A 19416-nucleotide genomic window follows, 5' to 3' on the forward strand; every position below is an offset into this window, starting at 1 on the left:
TCTTTGCATTGTCCATTCAGATTGTACGCACTTAGCAGAGACTTTTTTCCTCAGTGGGTTTTATACAGCACCGGACACAGTCTCCGCTGGGCTCAAACTATGCTACTGGAATATAAATGCTGAATGGATCAAATTGATGGTTGCAGGCTTTCCTTCGAGCAACCAGTTAGTGTCTGAAATGTGCATAATGGCATAGTATTGAACATCACTCAGAAATATTTTAATTGGCTTTTAGAGGAAACATGACTAGAGTTCCATATACATTGTTTTACATGCAGAGGGACATGGTCTTAGGAAAAGACTGGGAGAGTATTGCTAGCCTCTGAACCAAATTGTGTTCTCACTCTATCTGGTACGGATCCAGTCTCGCTCTGCATGTGAATGAAACTTTTGCAAAAAAAATCAAAAACCTATTAGTGGTGGGGAAGGAGTTTGACCGCGGAATTTAAAAGGGACTTGTTCCTATCAAAGCTTCTCACTGAAACTACCCCTCCAAAAATAAAGCAGAAAAAGGCGGCGTTCCACTCGGCTAAGGATGCAATTTCAAGGAAACGTTAGAGCCTCCCCATTTCTCCCCCTTTCAATCCCAATATTGTGGTTTCTGCCAATGCTTCCACTAAGGCTAAGCTTTCCCCAACGTGAATAGCCTGAAAAATGCCAGTATTTGAAGGTGTGACAGGGCGCCTGCCCTGCCCTGGCCCTTTTAGACCAGGACTCAAGCCCCGAGCCAGGGCTAGGACTAGAGAGACCAGCTGAGGCTGTTTGGGCTAGGGACAGCCCAGCTGGTAGCGATTCACTGAAGCCCAATTTGCCTGGAGGGGCCAGCTGAAGCTATTAGGGTGAGTGAGAGCCCAGCTGACCGCTATAAATGGAGAAGCACAGTTTGCTTAGGGAGGAGTCAGTGGAGGGCTGATTGCAGAGGAAGCAGGAGTGTCTTGGAGGGAGACCAGCTGGGGATAGCCAGCAAGGCTGCAAGAGGGCCAGCCAAGACTCCTCCTGGCTAAGGGCTGGAGATAAAGCCCTGGTTTGCAGTCGGATCATGAGGCCGACTAGGTAAGAAGAGCAGCAGAAACAACCTGATGCCAATGATGAGCAACCCAGACAGACTGTTACTTGCCCTGAGAGGGGCTAGATGAGAACAGTCAGGGGGCACTGAGGCACGGTGGGGGCTTGCACCCCTGACAGAAGGGCTAATCTCCAAACCAGACTCCGGATGGTTTAGGCATCAGAGGAATGAAAAGAAATATTCAAGGTGCATATTTTTTTTTAATAGTTCCCTCCCAGCATATTTTGAAGTAAAGAGGGAGTGAAAAAAAAATCCAGTACAAACCTGTAATGGGAGGAGGTCTGTCAGCTCTCTTTCTTCCCTGGCAGGAAAATAAACCCCATACTTTGTTCTAGGGCAATGTTTGTTCTGTGCATTAATTTTTTTTAATTAAAATAAAATCCCCAAGATTTGGCACGATGCACAGGGGGAACTGTGTTGCTTAGAGGATTAAAAATAAAAATAACTTTTCTTTCAAATAGATTACAAAGCACTTCCTTGCTGCTTTTATACCTGGAGAAACCCGTAGCAAAATAGCAGTTTGCTTTTCATGTCAGATTGGGCTGAAAGATGGAGTCGTCGAGTCTTCTTCAAAAGGCACAGAAGGTGAACCAGAGCCAAGGTAGGGAGGTTGAGAGGCATTGTGATTGTTGTTGTGTTTAGTCTAGAGTGACTTGACATTCAGGGTTTTTTTATTTCTAATGAGGGACAGCCAATATCACATCTGTAAAAGATACCGAACTGGTAAAGAGTCGGGTGTAAGGAAGGCACTGAGCAAACTTGCTGTCGATTTGCTGTGACATAGAGTGTGTGTGTGTGGGTGGGGGGGGGGTTTCTGTCCACTCTGGTTGAGCATTCACTGCTTGCTGTGTTGTGGGTGACCTCTACTGGCCTGTGTCTGTAAGCACTGCCCAGTGGTGGTGGTGGTGTGGGGAGCGTTCCTGAGGGCAGACCTGTAGACCATGACTAGCAACTTCACACCTAGAGGAAGGGGTGTGGCTACCGGGAGGGAGGGGTGAGTGTTCTGTGGTTTTTTGAGACGGGGCAGTCTGAGTGTGGGGAAGCATGGAGGAAGCAGACTAAAACCAGTATAGGGGTTCAGGGGCCTGACTCCTCGCAACCCAGTGGAGGACCTGGATTGATGGAGGCTGCATCGGTGGTTGATTTAGTGGGTCTTTACTAGACCTGCTAAATCAAACCTCAGGAGATCGATCTCACGGTAAGTGGAGACGAGTCCTTACACTGCTCTGCTAAAGCCCCTTGAATGCAGCATCGCCTGCACTGCCCCTCTGCTATTCCAGCACAACCACATGATGCTATCCTCAGTTTTGACAGATCTGCTCCTCTCCCTGATAACGCCAGTTCCCTTCCATGATATCCCCCTAGCAGGGCACCACTCTTCTCACCCTCCTTCCCAATCTTTAGATGTCAACATCCTGGCAAAGCAAACCTCCTGGCTGGCTGTCGTCCAGCACGGATGTGCTCCGGTGGTGACGATCAGTTAAATAACACAAACAGCTGTCCACCCAGATGTGAGGAAGTTCTGAAAGACTGTTGCCTTTGGCAGGTTAATAGCTTTGAGATGTTTCCAAAGGTGGAGAAGCAAGGTCTTAAATATTAATTTTCTATCCTCACACTTCCTAATGCATAGGCTACTGCCAACAGGTGCAACAAAACCCAGTCTCATCGGGATGAGACAGAAGGGGAGACATAAGAGCAGTTTCCAAGTATACAAAAAGGGGTTACAAGGAGGAGGGAGAAAAATTGTTCTCCTTGGCTTCTGAGGACAGGACAAGAAGCAACGGGCATAAACTGCAGCAAGGGAGGTTTAGGTTGGACATTAGGAGAAACTTCCTGTTGGTCAGGGTGGTTAAACACTGGAATAAATTTGTCTAGGGAGGTTTTGGAGTCTCCGTCACTGGAGATATCTGAGAGCAGGTTAGACAGACACCTGTCATGGTGCTTGGTCCTGCTGTGAGGGCAGGGGCCTGGACTCGATGACCTCTCGAGGTCCCTTCCAGTTCTAGTGTTCTAGGATTCTCAGGGAGTCCTGATTCTCCCACATTAGCCAGGGAAGTGTCATGCGATGCACAAAGTGGGCAAGGAGAGCTTTCTGAATGGAAGGCAGGAGTGCAGACCTTACACTGGCAAGTATCATCTTCCTTGTTGCTGCTGTGAAGCTCCGAACTACCAGCATCCTTCACTCTCTCCCTATCACCATGAATGTAGCCAAGTGCATGTCGGAGCAGAGTGACGAAATGCCAATCTCCCTTGAAAGCAGAAAGCCGTCTCCCCCCCCCCCCCCACACCATCCTTTCTTTTACTGCCACATTAATGAGCTTTCATTTGCATTGTGGAACCATGAAGTCCTTTGGCCAATTATGTTAAATGACAGGTACGAGGGACGTGGTTTCAATGGCTCTCCTGCCTCCTTCGAGGCAGCAGCTTGGATCCGACGCAGATTTCAAACACTCATTTCTCTCCTGCCGTGTTAAGTAGCAAAATATTAGTTTGAATAAAGCAGTGGAGACAAATGTGGCAATAAACTGAATTACACTGGAAGATGATGGGGCTATAAAGTTCGTCCTTGCGATTGCTGGAGACCAGCACCTGCTGAGTGGGTTCCTTTCAGCCGCGGAAGTGCGAAGAGAAGATATATCGCTGTGTCATCTGCTCATGTTCCTAGCAGACCTCTGGCGCACCCAGCTCGTTTTATACTTCAAACTTTTGCTGGTATAACAGAATTGGTCAGGCATGGGATTATTTTTTTACTGATATTTTTATACAGGCAAAAGCCGTAGGGTAGTCACAGTAATACCAGCAAAAAAAGTGTTCTTGCTCTTTATTTCAATCCTGGAGCGGACACAAACTGTACAGCTTGAACCTCTCTAGTCTGGCACCCTTGGGGCCTGACCTGTGCTGAACCGGAGAATTTGCCGAACCATAAGAAGTCAATATCGTCTAGCAGCATTACCAACACTGCCGCTCCTTGCTGGGCTCTTATGAGACATTGAGGGCACATCTAGACTACATGGCTCCATCGACGGAGCCATGTAGATTTGTTTACTCTACAAAGGGATTTAAATTGCCACTTCATTTAAATTAAAATGGCTGCCGCGCTGAGCCGATCACCTGTTTGGCGGCACAGCTCTGTAGTCTGGACACTCTGCAGTCAACATCAAAGGCATTTGTCAACCTCCCTGTTATGCCTCGTGGGATGAGATTTACCAAGGAGGTCGACAAATGCCTTTATGTCAAACGCGGAGCATCCAGACTACAGCGCTTTGCTGCCAAACAGCTGATCGGCACAGCGCGGCTGCCATTTTAATTTAAATGAAGCGGCGATTATTTAAATCGCAGCTTCATTTCCCTTTGCCTACAACCCTAATCTACATGGCTCCGTCGATGGAGCCATGTAGTCTAGATGTGCCCTGAGGGGTAAATTCACGCTAAATCACAGCAGAGAACAGTGATGGCCAAGCTTGGTGGCTGTAAACAAACTTGATCGGATGGTGGAAAACTTGGCCCACGATAAGTGGGCATCCAGTTCACTAAAATCTAGAGCAGAGGATGCCAGACTAGACAGTTTCAATCTGTTCCAGCAAGAGCCCGTTTTGCTATAAAGCTGCATCTATACTAGGAGCATTACCCTATATTAATAGAGCAATGCTGGTCATGTCTACACTAGCTCGTTAATTTGAGCTAGGGAGGCAAATCAGGGAACCAGAGTTGCAAATGAAGCCCAGGATTTAAATATCCCGGGCTTTATTTGCATGTTCCCTTCCGGCCGCTATTTTTAAATCCCCTTAGTCCAAACGAACTGCCCGCAGCTACACGCGACAATCTAAAGTTAAGTCCTTAGTTCGGATTAACTGTTACTCCCCGCGGAATGACGGCCAATCCTTCCTGGCCAGCCAGCGGTCCAGAGCTGCTCTGCCATAGTCACAGCCCTCCAAGGCAGCTGAGGAGCCAGGATGCTGTGCCCTGGCCCCAGCTCTCCAGGATGGCCAGCAAGCATAGGCAGTTTTGCAAAGGCAATGCCTTTCCTTGCCTGTGTTACCTGCTGCCCATGCTTGTGGTGTCTTTTGTCTGCTATTTTTGTCTCGACTCCCTTGCATTGAATAGTTCCCTGACTGTGATTGGTGAATAGCATCCGCTGCCTCCAGGCTACCGAGGAATTATGTGATGCCAGAGCAAAACAAAAGTTATGAAAGTTGTCGAAAGCCAACGTTATGAAACACTTAGTCTTCGGGCAATCACAGACCCAAAGCCAAGCAAGGTCAACTCTGCCTCCATTTCCCCAAGGTAGCTAAATAGGATTGGGGGCAGAGATCCATCTCAAGTAGTCTCCTACCTGACATTGGCCAATGCCGTCTACGTCAGAAAAAAGGTGTAAGAAAATCTGCCAAAGGCAAGTCTGAAATAGCCTGTCTGAAGGAACACTTCTTGCTTGTCCCCACTGGATAGAGGCTGGTGCATGAAGTTTTATGCCGGTCTTTCATGATAGGCCTGTCTCCTATGAGATAAGTGGGGGGTGGTTGGATGATTCAGGCATTTCTTGCCTTTGATTGGGTGCAAGTCAAATTATATTATGATGTCTCAGTACTGCAACCTTCAGAGAGTAGGTCCAAAGGGCTTTTTGATGGGCAGGGATGGTATCCCTAGCCTGTATGTGCCAGAAGCTGGAAATGGGCAACAGGGGATGGATCACTTGATGGTTCCTTGTTCTGTTAATTCCCTCTGGGGCACATGGCATTGGCCACTGTTGGCAGACAGGACACTGGTCTAGATGGACCTTTGGTGTGGTTAGTCTTTTGTTGGAGGAGGGGGGGAAGTGGGGGAAAAAAACCCTTCCTGCAACTCACACATTGTGGAGCAAGATCCTATGCAACCACCTTCCTTAGTGTGGCCAAAATGATTCTTATAGGCATGTAGGGGCAGATAATTAGCTGATGTTAATTGACAGAGCCCCACTGGCTTCAGTGGAATCATACAATCATGGAATCCTACGGTGGAAAGAGACCTCAGGAGGCATCCAGTCCAACCCCCTGCCCAAAGCAGGACCAACCCCAACTCAATCATCCCAGCCAGGGCTTGGTCAAATGGGGATTTAGAAATCTCTAGGGATGGAGAGTCAACCCCTTCCCTAGAGAACCCATCCCAGTGCTTTCCTGTCCTCCCAGGGAAATAGTTTTTCCTAATATCCAGTCTAAGCCTCCCCCCCTGCAACGTGAGCCCATTGCTCCTTGTTCTGCCATCTGCCACCCCTGAGAACAGCCTCTCTCCATCCCCTTTGGAACCCCCCTTCAGGAAGTTGAAGGCTCCTATCAAATCCCCCCTCCCTCTTCTCTTCTGTAGACCAAATAAGCCCAAATCCAGGGGCAGTCCATGCAGCTGGGTCTGAGCGAGGCAGGCCCGCCAGCTCCACCTACAGCCCCGCCTTCTCTGCTGAGGCTCCACCCCACCATGAGGAGGAGGAGCAGCACACTGAGTACATGCCCCTCCCCAACCACGGATGGTGGTGCGGGGGAAGACCATGCACTCATGCATCCCAGCTTCCCCAGAGCAGCGGGGAGGTTAGACACACGGCCTGAGCTGGCCTGAGCCTCCCTGCCCCCAGAAGCAGCAGGAAGGAAGAAGGCCCATGTGTCTCCAGCTTCTCCGGCCCTGGGCCAAATTACAGAATTGCTCTTTTTGGAGTCTAAGAAATCATGGATCTTGATACCATAGTAGCAGCTGCTGCGTTTCAGCACCCTGGAGAGCTCCCACCCTTACCCAGCTCTTGTGTAGGGCATGCGACACCTCGAGAAAATCTTTCTCGTCTTCCATTTTGCTTTTCTTCCTCCCTGCCTCTCAGCCCAGGAAATCCAGCTTTGATTTTTCCTCTCAGACAGCTTTAAAACATGATAACCCATCCTCAAAGACCACCAGGGAAGAAGGGAGATTTGCTGAGGTTGGACAGATGTTTGTCAGAAGGGAGAGGAAGTGTGTTCCTCGTGCACTGTTGCTCCTCTGCCAGACCACAGTCCTTGGCTCTGTGCAGCTGTGCTGGGCATAGTTTGGGACTGGGTTGATCGAGGGGGCATTATGGCCCCTTGATTCTGGCATTGGTCCCTGGCATAAAGTGAAGTCACTTCTGATATGCTCCATATTGTACCAACTTCTGACACCCCTCCCCCCCCCCCAGGATTCCTCTTGTGGAGTAATCACTAAGGCATGGAGACATCCTGCTTTCCACTTTTGTTCTCCCAATGTTCTTCTACATTGGTGGCACTAGCTGGGGTGGCTTAGTAGCCACTTTGGGGCCACACCACCCAAGGATTCACTGGATCCACTGCTGCTATGGGGCTGAACAGAGGTCAGAATTGGATCCTTTATGTTTGCAGAAGATCCATAGGTCTGAGGCACAGTGTTAGGGGCTCAGCTGGCTTCTCTCTCCCCATAGAAAGCAGGTCTATCTCCTCTGAGAGCCATGGACAGTTACGTGAACAAAAACCACCAAGGTGTGGCCCCCCTGTAGCTAAAGCACAGGCGAGTGACTAAATCTCTCAATTGAATAATGGTTTATGCTCCTTTACTAAACATGTGGCACCAAAGGCAAGATGCACGCTGGGTCTCCGGGTAGGAAGTTACCCCACAAAGAAGGGAGTCCTAGTGTTTTTAAAATGATTCTCTTTCCAGAAAACTTCCAGTTCTCATGCAAAACAAACACTAATACATAAATTAAAACATTTTTCAGGAGATTGAATTGCAGTCGAGGGGTGGGGGAGAAGAGGGAGAAGAGCCAGCTGCTAGAAATGTCTTGACCAAGTCTGGTAAAATGGCTCTGTATTTACCTGCTATCTTTTACTCAAAGATCTCAAAGCATCCATTGGCCAAGCACAGGAAGCAAATCCTGGTGTCAAGCAAATGCTATTCAGTTTTACAAGTGGAGATGTTCCAGTGGCAGGCAGGCAGGCAGGCAGGCAGGCAGAGAGAGAGAGAGAGAGAGAGAGAGAGATACAGTGATTGTCCCAAGGTGGCATAGTGAGCCCGTGACAGGAAATACAAGATGACACAGAGTTCACAGAATCCTAGGGCTGGAGGGCACCTCAGGCGGTCATTAAGTCCAGCCCCCTGCCCAAGGCAGAACCAATCCCAAGTTCTATGTATTGATCTATTTGATTCTATTGCTTGTATAACCGTAATGCCGAGTGTTCCTAACTGAGATCTGCGCCTTATTATACATTGAATACGAGACAGTCTCTGTCCTGCAGAATTCACAGTCTTAGGCCACATGGGAAGATTTTGCCTGTTCTACCACAGTAGCTATTCCGATCTGGCGATACAACAGCCCTGTTAGATGAGCACTCTGGTGGCCACCTACGAGAGATTCAAATGCTGCCCAGCTGATTAGCAGAGTGCCCCAGCCGGGAGCATGTGTTTCTATGGGTGGTGCACATCCGCATATGCCTTGGTGCACATAACAAAATTTATTCTGCTCATAGATGGAAAAAGTTACAGGGAACATGGCTGTACAGGTGTAGATATAAATGTATATCTAAGGGGATCATGTGTGTGTGGACTGAATAGGCCTGTGTGGGAAGGGGTTTGCACTTAACTCAGAATAGGGTGGGAGTTGTTATATTGATACACGTATATGGGTTTACAGTCACTTGCCCACATAGACAAGGCCTTGCTCTCAACTCTCCCCAGTGGGCTGCCTCACATCAGATCTGAAGACAAGCTGTGTTTGAGCTTGAAAGCTTGTCTCTCTTACCAGCAGAAGTCGGTCCAATAAAATGTATCACTTCACCCACCTTTTCTCTCACACGTCTGATCTTGACATTGACAAAAACATACTCCTTGTCTTTGGCAGTTTCCAGGAGGGGGTGTGCAAAGCAGCTTCCTTCGACGGTGCCTGCAACTTCTTAAGGATGCGAGTTGCAGCATGTCTCCCGGTGGTTAAACACCACAAGTCTCTTAACCAACAAAATCAAAATGCGAATTTCCACTGAATAATCATCTCGTCAGGAGTGAGGGGACGAGGGGGAAATAAGAGCTGAAAAGCATGCCTTCCCTACCACACGCCTGCCTCATCCTGTTTTCTTTCTTGTCTTAGTTGATTTGTTTTGATCACGCCGGGCCGTTGCTGTTTCAGTTCATTTGAATCCCATTTGCGGCAGATTCATTAAAATAACAATCTATTAATGAGTTTTACTACCATCAGCACCTTGCACTCAGACGGTGGTACAAAGGCACCAGCAACCTCACAGGACTCTGACTCGCGAGGAAAAACCAGCAGTGACAAGCGGCACAGAGAAGTTTATATATATGCAGCCCGCAAGGATGCAGTTATTTTGATTTAAGATTTCCCTGCAAGTTAGTTCTGCCGAGACTGGCTCAGAACGCGGAAAGGGAGCACTGAAGTTGTTTAATAGGTATCTAAATGAGAGGTTTACACTGGAAGCAGTAGTAGAAATGATACATCACTGATACCTTGTTATCTTCCTTACCAAACCGTAGCCAGTCAACGTGTGCTTGTGGAGCAGATGTTTTAAGCTCGCATTGGGATATGTGATAAATTATTGCCAAATATGCTGAAGAATGTCTTAAAGCAAGGCCCAGGCCTGGATCAAAACCTGATTGTGCTATGAACTATGTAAACCCCTAAGAAAAAACAACAATAAAAGCCAGTTCTACCCCCAAAACTGCACCTTGACGGGTGGTTGGATCTTGGGGTGGTGAAAAGTCTTCACATTTTGACAAATATTCATTGAAGCTTCATATTTTTGATGAAAACAGGAAACATGCTGACAACATTTCTGTGACTTTTCCCTCCCCCTCCCATTCTTTTCAACCCAGAGTTGGTGGAAATTTTTGCCTAATCAGAATTTTGATGGAAAAAAGTTGGAAAAATGTCAGATTCAGTAGGGCATTGCATCTTAATTAGTGCAGAATCAATGCTCCAGCATGGCTCAGATAACTTCTTATGTATTTATAGTGTTGCAATAAGCCATTACGCTATTCCAATGATACTAAACTGGATTGCTGTAAATAAGGGTCCCAGAAACCCCAAGAACTAGGTGTCACCAAATGAAATGAATAGGTAGCAGGTTTAAAACAAACACAAGTAAGTACTTCTTAACACAACACAGAGTCAACCTGTGGAACTCCTTGCAAGTGGATGTTGTGAAGGCCAGGATTTTAACAGGGTTTAAAAAAAAAAAAAGCTAATGGTCCATCAATGACTATTAGCCAGGAGTAACTTGTGTCCCTAGCCCCTGTGTTTGTCAGCGTCTGGAAATGGGTGACAGGAGAGGGATCACTTTATGATTCCCTGCTCTGTTTACTCCCTCTGGGGCATCTGGTATTGGCCACTCTCGGAAGACAGGACACTGGGCTAGATGGACCTTTGGTCTGACCCAGTATGCCCATTCTTATGTTCTTAATCAAACTTGATGCCTTGTTGTACTGTGTTGGACGTAGCCATCATAAAAAAGCCTCTTTCCCCAAAGACCTGGCAATCTAAATAGACAAAGCATGAGTGAACAGAAGCAAAGAGATTAAGAGTGAAACTTTCAAATGTGCCTAATTGATTTAGATGCATAAGTGCCATTAACTTCCAATGAGATTTTGGCTCCTATGTTAATAAATTACTGTCACACGGCATCCCCGTATTTTTATGGAAATATGTTTTTGAATATGTGTAATTCCAATGTGCTTTATGCAAAATGGGTCAAGTTTCATTTAAGAGCTTGTAACTGTCCGAATGTGTAGATTCTATTTGTGTGCATAATCTTTCTTGTCTGTGAAGTTAGCAACAGAAAGTGTAAACTTGCTCACTAATCTAGGTCTACTAGCGAAAGCCATTTATACCAACTCTGTGCTCTGGCTGGGGGAGATGAGTGGTTCTGTCCCAGAGGACAGGGTGGTGGGCAGGTAGGCAGACTCAGTGGTATGATTGCACATCAGGTGACAGTCTCAAGGGCATCTCTGTGACACAGTCCATCACAGTCACTTTGGAAAAAATGTACCTTAGACCCCTTGAGCACTTGAAAATTGTGCCCAAAGCAAGCCAGGAACAGAGTTCAAATCTCCTAACTCTCAGCCAAATGACTTAATCAGAAATCTACCTTCCCTGCCTATTGCTGGCATCTCTTCCTGTCCTAAAACATCACTCAGTGGTGCACGACTCTCACTAAACATAAGTCCGACTTATGCAAAAACATCAAGGCGAGAACGCCCTCATTTATCGGCAGGTCAAACTCATCTCAAATGATGCCTCATCTGAAATACATTTTCCATTGTTCAATAAGAAAAGAAAATCCACAGGCGCCTACCTGCCCTGAAAAGCACATTTTAAACCTCTCCTCGACAGGCTGACGATCCCTCTGTCCCAAAGATTGTTGTTGCAGATGTTTTCAATTTCTCACCACTTTGTCATAATTGTTATGATAAGCATTTCTGCCAAAATGGTAGTCATAACTCAATTTTCCTGAGGAAAATTAACAAAAAAAAAAAAAAAAGTGTTCACGGCTCATGCAACCTGGTTATTAAGCTGCAGCAGGAATTGACTGCAGCTGTGAAATAAGATATAATTAAAGTCTGGGGCCCTCCACCAGAGATCAGGTTTTGAAATTTGCTATGCTGTAGATACATGAATTATTGTGGCCAGGCAGGACAATCTGTCAGTCGGGAGCTTTTCTGAAGGTGCGTTTTGAAGAGGATGTTGATGTGCACATACCTCTGGGATGTACGTCCTGGCGGGCCCTTAGGTAGGGTCAGGCTTTGGATATACTCTGATTTGTCCCCTCTGAGGGTCTGGCCAGTAATGTGTTTCCTTCAGTGTCTGAGGAGATGCAAAGGAGTTTTTACTATAAGGCTTTGTCTTCGCTGCCAGTTTTTGCGGCAGAAAATATGACATCATTAGCATATTTTCTGCCATAAAAATTGACAGTATAGACATAGCCTATGGCTGTGTCTAGACTGGCATGATTTTCCGCAAATGCTTTTAACGGAAAAGTTTTTCCATTAAAAGGATTTACGGAAAAGAGCATCTAGATTGGCACGGATGCTTTTGTGATAAAAGTGCTTTTGCGCAAAAGCATCCGTGCCAATCTAGACGTGGTTTTGCACAAGAGAGCTCCGGTGGCCATTTTTGCCATCGGGGCTTTTTTGCGTAAAACAGTATTTACCTGTCTACGCTTGCCCTCTTGCGCAAAAGCATTTGCGGAAGAGGGCTTTTTCCCGAGTGGGAGCATCAGTGTATTTGCGCAAGAACACTGACAATCATACATTAGATCGTCCGTGTTCTTGTGCAAACTCAAGCAGCCAGTATAGACAGCTGGCAAGTTTTTGCACAAAATCTTGCCAGTCTAGATGCAGCCCATGTGTTTTGCCAGAGAAGTAAAATGAAGAACACAGAGGACCAGTTATGGGGCCACAGTGAATCATACAATCATAGAATGCTAGAACTGGAAGGGACTTTGAGAGGTCATCGAGTCCAGTCCCCTGCCCTCACAGCAGGACCAAATACCCTCAGATCATCCCTGATAGATGTCCGTCTAACCTGCTCTTAAATATTTCCTGTTATAGAGATTCCACAACCTCTGTGGGCAATTTATTCCAGTGTTTCACCACCCTCAGAGTTAGGAAGTTTTTCCTAATGTCCAACCGAAACCTCCCTTGCTGCGGTTTAAGCCCATTGCTGCTTGTCCTATCCTCAGAGGTCACAGAGACCAATTTTTCTCCCTCCTCCTTGTAACACCCTTTTAGGTACTTGAAAACTGTTATCATGTCTCCTCTCAGTCTTCTCTTTTCCAAACGAAACAAGCCCATTTCTTTCAGTCTTTCCTCATAGCTCATGTTCTCTAGACCTTGAATTATTTGTGTTGCTTTTCTCTGGACCCTCTTCAAATTTACCACATCTTTCCTGAAATGTGGTGCCCAGAACTGGACAAAATACTACAGCTGAGGCCTAATCAGTGCAGACCAGAGCAGAAGAATGGCTCCTCGTGTCTTGCTCACAACACTCCCGTTAATGCCTCCCAGACTGATGTTTGGGTTTTTTTGCAACAGCGTCACACTGTTGACTCAGGTTTAACTTGTCGTCCCCTAAATCTCTTTCTGCAGGACCCGTCTCATTCTCTGTGTGTGAAACGGATTGTTCCTTCCTCAGTGGAGCACTTTGCATTTGTCCTTATTGAGCTTCACCCTGCTTACCTTAGCCCATTTCTCTAGTGTGTCCAGATCATTTTGAATTTTGAAAGCATGGGGGCGGGAGGCTTAGGCCGTCCCGTGGCTGGCTGGAGCATGCTTACTTGGAGACCCAGGGGTGGATGCTTTCGTACCCTTCGCAGCCTCCCACGTATGGGCCTGGGATTGAACCTGGATCTAAAAGCAGAAGCATCTACCACCTGAAAAGCCAGCTTCCCAGGTGGCCACAGAGCCAGCTATCTGCAGGGGATCTGAACACTTCATTGCATTAGCCTGGGTTACGTACAGAAACAAAGCCTGTGTCACAAAGATTCAGAGATGATCAGGGACTTTTCTGTATGCACAATATACCAGCCTCGCTCTGGGGGGGGCGGCTACATCCTCTCTGTGCCTGGCCTCGGATCTATTTGAAAGACAGCCCACGTGTCACGTTTCCATGTATGTTATCAGGAACTGTGCTCTGAGCATCTGGTTATTCCCTTTCTCCAGCACTGGTGAAGCTACATCTGAAGTCCTGTGACTAATTCTGTCTCTCCTGACCCCAATACAGCAAGGATGTGGATGCATTGGAGAGAGTCCAGCAGAGGGCAGCAACAATGATGAGGGGTCTGGAGGACGTGACCTACGAGGAGAGGCTGAGGGATTTGGGCTTGTTTAGTCTGCAGAAGTGAAGAGGGAGGGGGAATTTGATGGCAGCCTTCAACTTCCTGAAGGGGGGTACTAAGGAGGGTGGAGAGAGGCTGTTCTCATATGGCAGAAAGAGGAGCGATGGTCTCAAGTTGCAGTGGGGAAGGTCTAGGTTGGATATTAGGGAAAACTCTTTCCCTCGGAGGGTGGTAAAGCACTGGGCTGGGTTCCCTAGGGAGGGGGTGGAATCTCCATCCCTAGAGGTTCTTAAGTCCTAACTTGACCAAGCCCTGGCTGGGATGATTGAGTTGGGGTTGGACTCGATGACTTCTGATGTCTCTTACTCAGGATTCTTTGAACTAGACACCCGATGCCTATTCAGTGGTGTTTGCTGGAGGGGCTCAGTCCAGTTTCTATTAGACAAAAGTCCATGACTCAGAAACACTGATTGGTTCCCTCTGTCCAGACGTAATCGCCAGAGTTCCCACTCCATTCCTAAAACATGACCCTTGAGAATGGCCTTGCTATGGTCAGAACAATGGGCAGTCTAGCCCTGTCTTCTGTCTTCTGACAGCAGCTGGTGCCAGATGCTTCAGAGGGAAGGAATTAAACAGGGCAACTTTCAAAAGGTCCATTCCCCTGTTGTCTACTCCCAGCTTCAGAGGCTTAGGGGCATTCAGAACATGGGCGGGGGGAGGAGGGTGTTCCTGACCGTCTTGGAAAATAGCCACCAGTGGATCTATCCTCCATGAACTGATCTTGTTCTTTTAGCCCATTTGCAACATTCTTCACAACCTCCCCTGGCAAGGAGTTCCACCAGTAGATTGCACGTGGTGTGGAGAAGTACTTCCTTTTGTTTATTTCCAAATTCAGATCCCAGAAAAGTCTGTGGGAATGTTCCCATTGGCTCCAGTTTGGATCCGACATCTGCCAGGGTCAGGGTGAAGGCAAAGCGGGTTTTGGTCTGGTGAGAGGCTATGGGCCGCCTGTCTCCAGCACTTTTTTCACCTGGTTTCTTTCAACAGCACAAAAGCCGTCACCGAGATAACACAATAGAGATACCGCTGATGTTCTGAATTAAAGTTTTCCAAACATGCATTTAATTTGGAATTAATGGGACAATTTTTCCGATGTTAATTGAAGGGAGAAAAAAAACCCTGATTATTAAACACAGATTCTCTGGGCACTGACAACTGGGTAGTAAATATCCATCTAGCACATGGCTGCTAATTCCCAATAAATATGTTTCTTTCAATAACCAGCTGGTTTTAATTTAACAAATAAATGGCTGCCTGGTGAAATTTGAATTAACTGGGTGTCTGGAAACCTTAATGGCATGTAGCAGTCACACTTCGGCCCCCGCTCCCACAGTCTTTGCAGCCAGGCTGGGGGTCCATCAGAGACAGCAGAGAGATGGGAGAGGCCAACATGGCCCATTCCCAGCCCCCAAAAGCCAATCCATATAGGGCTTGCTGGTGGGGTGCAGAAAGCTGGCTGGTCATATGGTGCTGGTTCCAATGCTTAAATCACATTCGAAGACACTAACATGCCCCTCCTGTGATCCTTGCACATGCAATTTGGGTTGGCAAAAAATCTGGGCACCACATTTCAAGAATGAGGTGGAGAAACTGGAGAGGGTCCAGAGCCGAGCAACAAAAATGATTCAAGGTCTAGAGAACATGAGCTACGAGGGAAGACTGAACGAATTGGGCTTGTTTAGTTTGGAAAAGAGAAGACTGAGAGGGGACATGAGAGCAGTTTTCAAGTATCTAAAAGGATGTTACAAGGAGGTGGGAGAAAGATTCTTCTCCTTGGCCTCTGTAGATAGGGCAAGAAGCAAGGGGCTTAAACGGCAGCAAGGGAGGTTTAGGTTGGACATTAGGAAAAACTTCCTGCCTGTCAGGGGGGTGAAACACTGGAATAAATTGCCCAAGGAGGTTGTGGAATCTCCATACCTGGAGATATTTAAGAGTAGATTAGACAGATACGTGTCATGGTTGGTCTAGACTGTGCTTGGTCCTGCCATGAGGGCAGGGGACTGGACTCGATGACCTCTCGAGGTCTCTTCCAGTCCTAGGTTTCTATGATTCTAGGATTTGTAGTTGCGGCTGCAGAGACATTATTTGATTGCTTTGGGCAAAAGACATGGGGCTGGACAATGGTGAACGGGAAGGACCAGGGCGAGATGAATACCTCCTGGGAGCCCCTCCCTCCCAGCGTGTCAAGATGTGAGGCCATGGAAGCTGTGCTTTGCGCCGTAGTCTTTATTTTATAATAATTAAACAAATAATAGTAATGATCAATAATTCTTCCCATCTCTGACCCCTTCCTTGTGAGCATCCCAACGTGCTTTCCAAACCATTCCCCCTCTCAGTCCTCCCAACCCTGCTATCAAGTCAGTCACAAGGTCATTACCTGTGTTAGGCACAGAGGGGAAACTGAGGTACAGCTAGGGGCTGAGCCTGAGGCAGACCTAGGGATTAAACCTGAGACTCTGGATGCCACTCTCTCGTGTTGTTTTTTGGGGAGGTGGAAAAAAATAGGCCAGCACGTAAGCACCGCTAACTAACTCCGCAGATTGGCTCTGCTCGGTAGTCCCATTGTTGGCTGTTGATCATTTATTTCTCTTTTCATTTAGCTCCCAGCTTTGCAGCCCAGGCCTTATCAGAGAGCGAGATGCCTACGAAATTTACTTCCAGTCATGAAGAGAGTGCAGCAATAAAGGCAATAAAGTGTTTCCATCAGCTGAACAGCTCTCGGCAGGGAAGGGGGAAAGTGGTCCAAATTATGCCTGATAGGAAACTTAGCACTCCACGGTCTCCATCGAGAGAGCAATCACATTGCCACTGAATCAAGGCCTTTGTTTCCCATTAACGACCCGGGCGCATGCCGCGCGTATTCTTGGCTGGTGCCGTTCTGCCTCCAGGTTATTGTTTTAAATTTGAGTCATTACCACAAATTACTGTACTTAGCTGCTTCCACGACGTTCGATGGACGTCTGTTGTCACTCAGGCCTCGCCGTTAGACTTTCTATTGGCAGCGGGTGAAAAACTGCAGCATGCGCCTCCTGGCCACATGCCCGGCTGCCATGCTACGCCCGTCCCTGGGACATGATGTTCCACCCACTCCCCCACAAGCAAACCATAGGTCGGCCTGAGTATCATCCCAGAGCCAGCCGCTGGGGCTGTGTTATTCGGCTGTACTTCGCTTTTCTTTCAAGGGTCACAAAGCACCACCCAAATCACACTTGAATTCCTGCTTAGCATCTGATTGCCCCCTTCTGTGGCACCATCTCTGTGCCAATGATACCAGGCTGTTGTAGTACGCACAGCATCATCCTGAGTTTTGTAGGGCAGCCTCAAAGGCCTTTTACGAGAGGCGGTGGCCGAACACAGAACTTTAGGTTATCAAAGTGCTTCACAAAGGAGGACGCGAGCCTTATCCTGGCAGAACAGACGTGGACATTGAGGCACAACACATCTTGCTGCTCCTGACACAGCAGAGCCAGGTCTAGAACAGAGGCCTCCAAGCCAGCTGCTCTGCTGCTTTCACATTCCTCAGCATGGGGAACTCCCAGAGCTACGAGGGACTCCCAAGAAGTACAGGGATCCGCTCTGCCTTCCCAAAGCACGGCCCTGTGGGATGCTTACCCACAATGCTTTGCTGTATCTCTCATCAGGGGAGCTAGCCATGTGGCAATGAAACATCGACAAAGGGAGGCAGAAAAACTGGTCTGACTGATGTTCACTTTTGTCGATGTTCGCATGTCGACCTCACTTTCATCACCAAACCATCCCCAAGGAGACATAGGCCTTGACTTTCCAGAATAAACCCCGCTCCCTTTGGAAAACTGAGTCTTGGGATTAAGGGTGTAATGCCAGCAGCTAGAAACTGCACCAGGACAACCCACCGGGGGCCTGGACAGCTGTGGATTCTAACAGACTCAGCAGGATCTGATATTTGGCTGGCTTGATCCTGACACACAAAATACCCACCTCATTGATGGAAAAAATCACCTTCGTCTGGCTGTACAGCAGGTCAGAGTCACCTTCCTGCCCCTCCAATAAGCAAAATCTGCCTCTTTGCTAACTCTTGGCAACCTTGCTGGACGGGTTGCAGGTGACAAAGGAGAGCAACCTACAGAGCGCTTTAAGCTTCTGCCTTCCAGAGTGATGGGAGAGGGACACAGGCAGTAGCAGGAGGCTGTTCATAGAATCCTCGGGCTGGAAGAGACCTCAGGAGCCATCGAATCCATCCCCCGCCCCAAGGCAGGATCAACCCTTTCTCTGGAAGTGGGTGAGAGGGGAGGATCACATGGGCATTGCCTGTCATGATCCCTCCCTCTGGGGAATCTGGCATTGGCCACTGTCGGCAGACAGGATACTGGGCTAGATGGACCTTTGGTCTGACCCAGTCTGGCCGTTCTTATGTTCTTATGTAACCCCAAATAATTATCCCAGCCAGGGCTTTGTCAAGTCGGGACTCAAAAACCTCTAAGGATGGTGATTCCAGCACCTCTTTAGGGAACCCATCCCAGTGCTTTCCCACCCTCCTAGGGAAATAGGTTTTCCTAATATCCAACCTACACCTCCCCCACTGTAACTTGAGCCCATTGCTCCTTGTTCTGCCATCTGCCCCCACTGAGAACAGCCTCTCGCCATCCTCTTTAAAACCCCCCTTCAGGGAGTTGAAGGCTGCTCTCAAATCCCCCCTCACTCTTCTCTTCTACAGACTTAACAAACCAAAATCCCTCAGCCTCTCCTTGTAAGTTCCTCCCAGTGCAGAAGGCCACCAAGCTAGGCTAAAAGAGTCAGCTGGAAAACAGTGGAGATAAGCTACTCTGTGCTAGCTAAGGGTCTGGGGCAAAGCCTGTGTCCGCTCGCACTCTCCTCATAGGTTTAGATGTGACTTAGCCCTGGCACTAGCATCTCTGCAGAGGGCTGAGTTTCCCTCTGGATGAGAATCCATTCCCAATCACTCTCCAACTGAGCTGGACTGAGACATGAACAGCTGAATGTAGCCCTGTCCTCAATCTTTTGGTAGCAGTCAACTTGCCCCTAGCTGAGATCTTCCTTGATCTTGTGGAAATCTGCATCATAGAACCATAGAACCCTAGAGCCGGAAGGTCATCGAGTCCAATCCCCTGCCCTCACAGCAGGACCAAGCACCATATAGATCATCCCTGACAGGTGTCTGTCCAACCTGCTCTTAAATATCTCCAGTGATGGAGATTCCACAACCTCCCTATGCAATTTATTCCAGTATTTAACCACCCTGACAGTGAGGAAGTTTTCCAGTACTAGACACCAGAACTCCAATCCCTTATGGTTTGAATGCAGAATGCCTGGGTGTTGCTCTGTGTGAGTTGGAGCCTCATTGCCAGGGGAAGTCACCTCTTTTCCAGCAGTCGTGCTCTCTTTTTCTCTCTGCTCAGCCTCATTGCATTTGGCTTCATGCCACGTCTCGCTATTACGTGTGCTGCATGGGCCTTGGAAACATTTTTCTCGGTAGTGAATGCTTCAAGGGTTAATTACCCCCCAAAAGTG

The 19416-nt window shown here is 47.8% G+C and overlaps 1 long non-coding RNA gene across 1 annotated transcript; it reads left to right on the forward strand.

The window, feature by feature from the left end:
* The first annotated feature begins 914 nt into the window (after positions 1–914).
* LOC142820952 (uncharacterized) lies at positions 915–9811 on the forward strand. The gene is made up of 3 exons (XR_012897980.2): positions 915–1053; positions 1528–1667; positions 8904–9811. It is a non-coding gene; the product is annotated as an uncharacterized LOC142820952 (long non-coding RNA).
* Positions 9812–19416: the final 9605 nt, after the last annotated feature.

Source organism: Pelodiscus sinensis, chromosome 28 (genome assembly GCF_052426305.1).
Source record: "Pelodiscus sinensis isolate ZL-2025 chromosome 28, ASM5242630v1, whole genome shotgun sequence".
Lineage (NCBI taxonomy): Eukaryota > Metazoa > Chordata > Testudines > Trionychidae > Pelodiscus > Pelodiscus sinensis.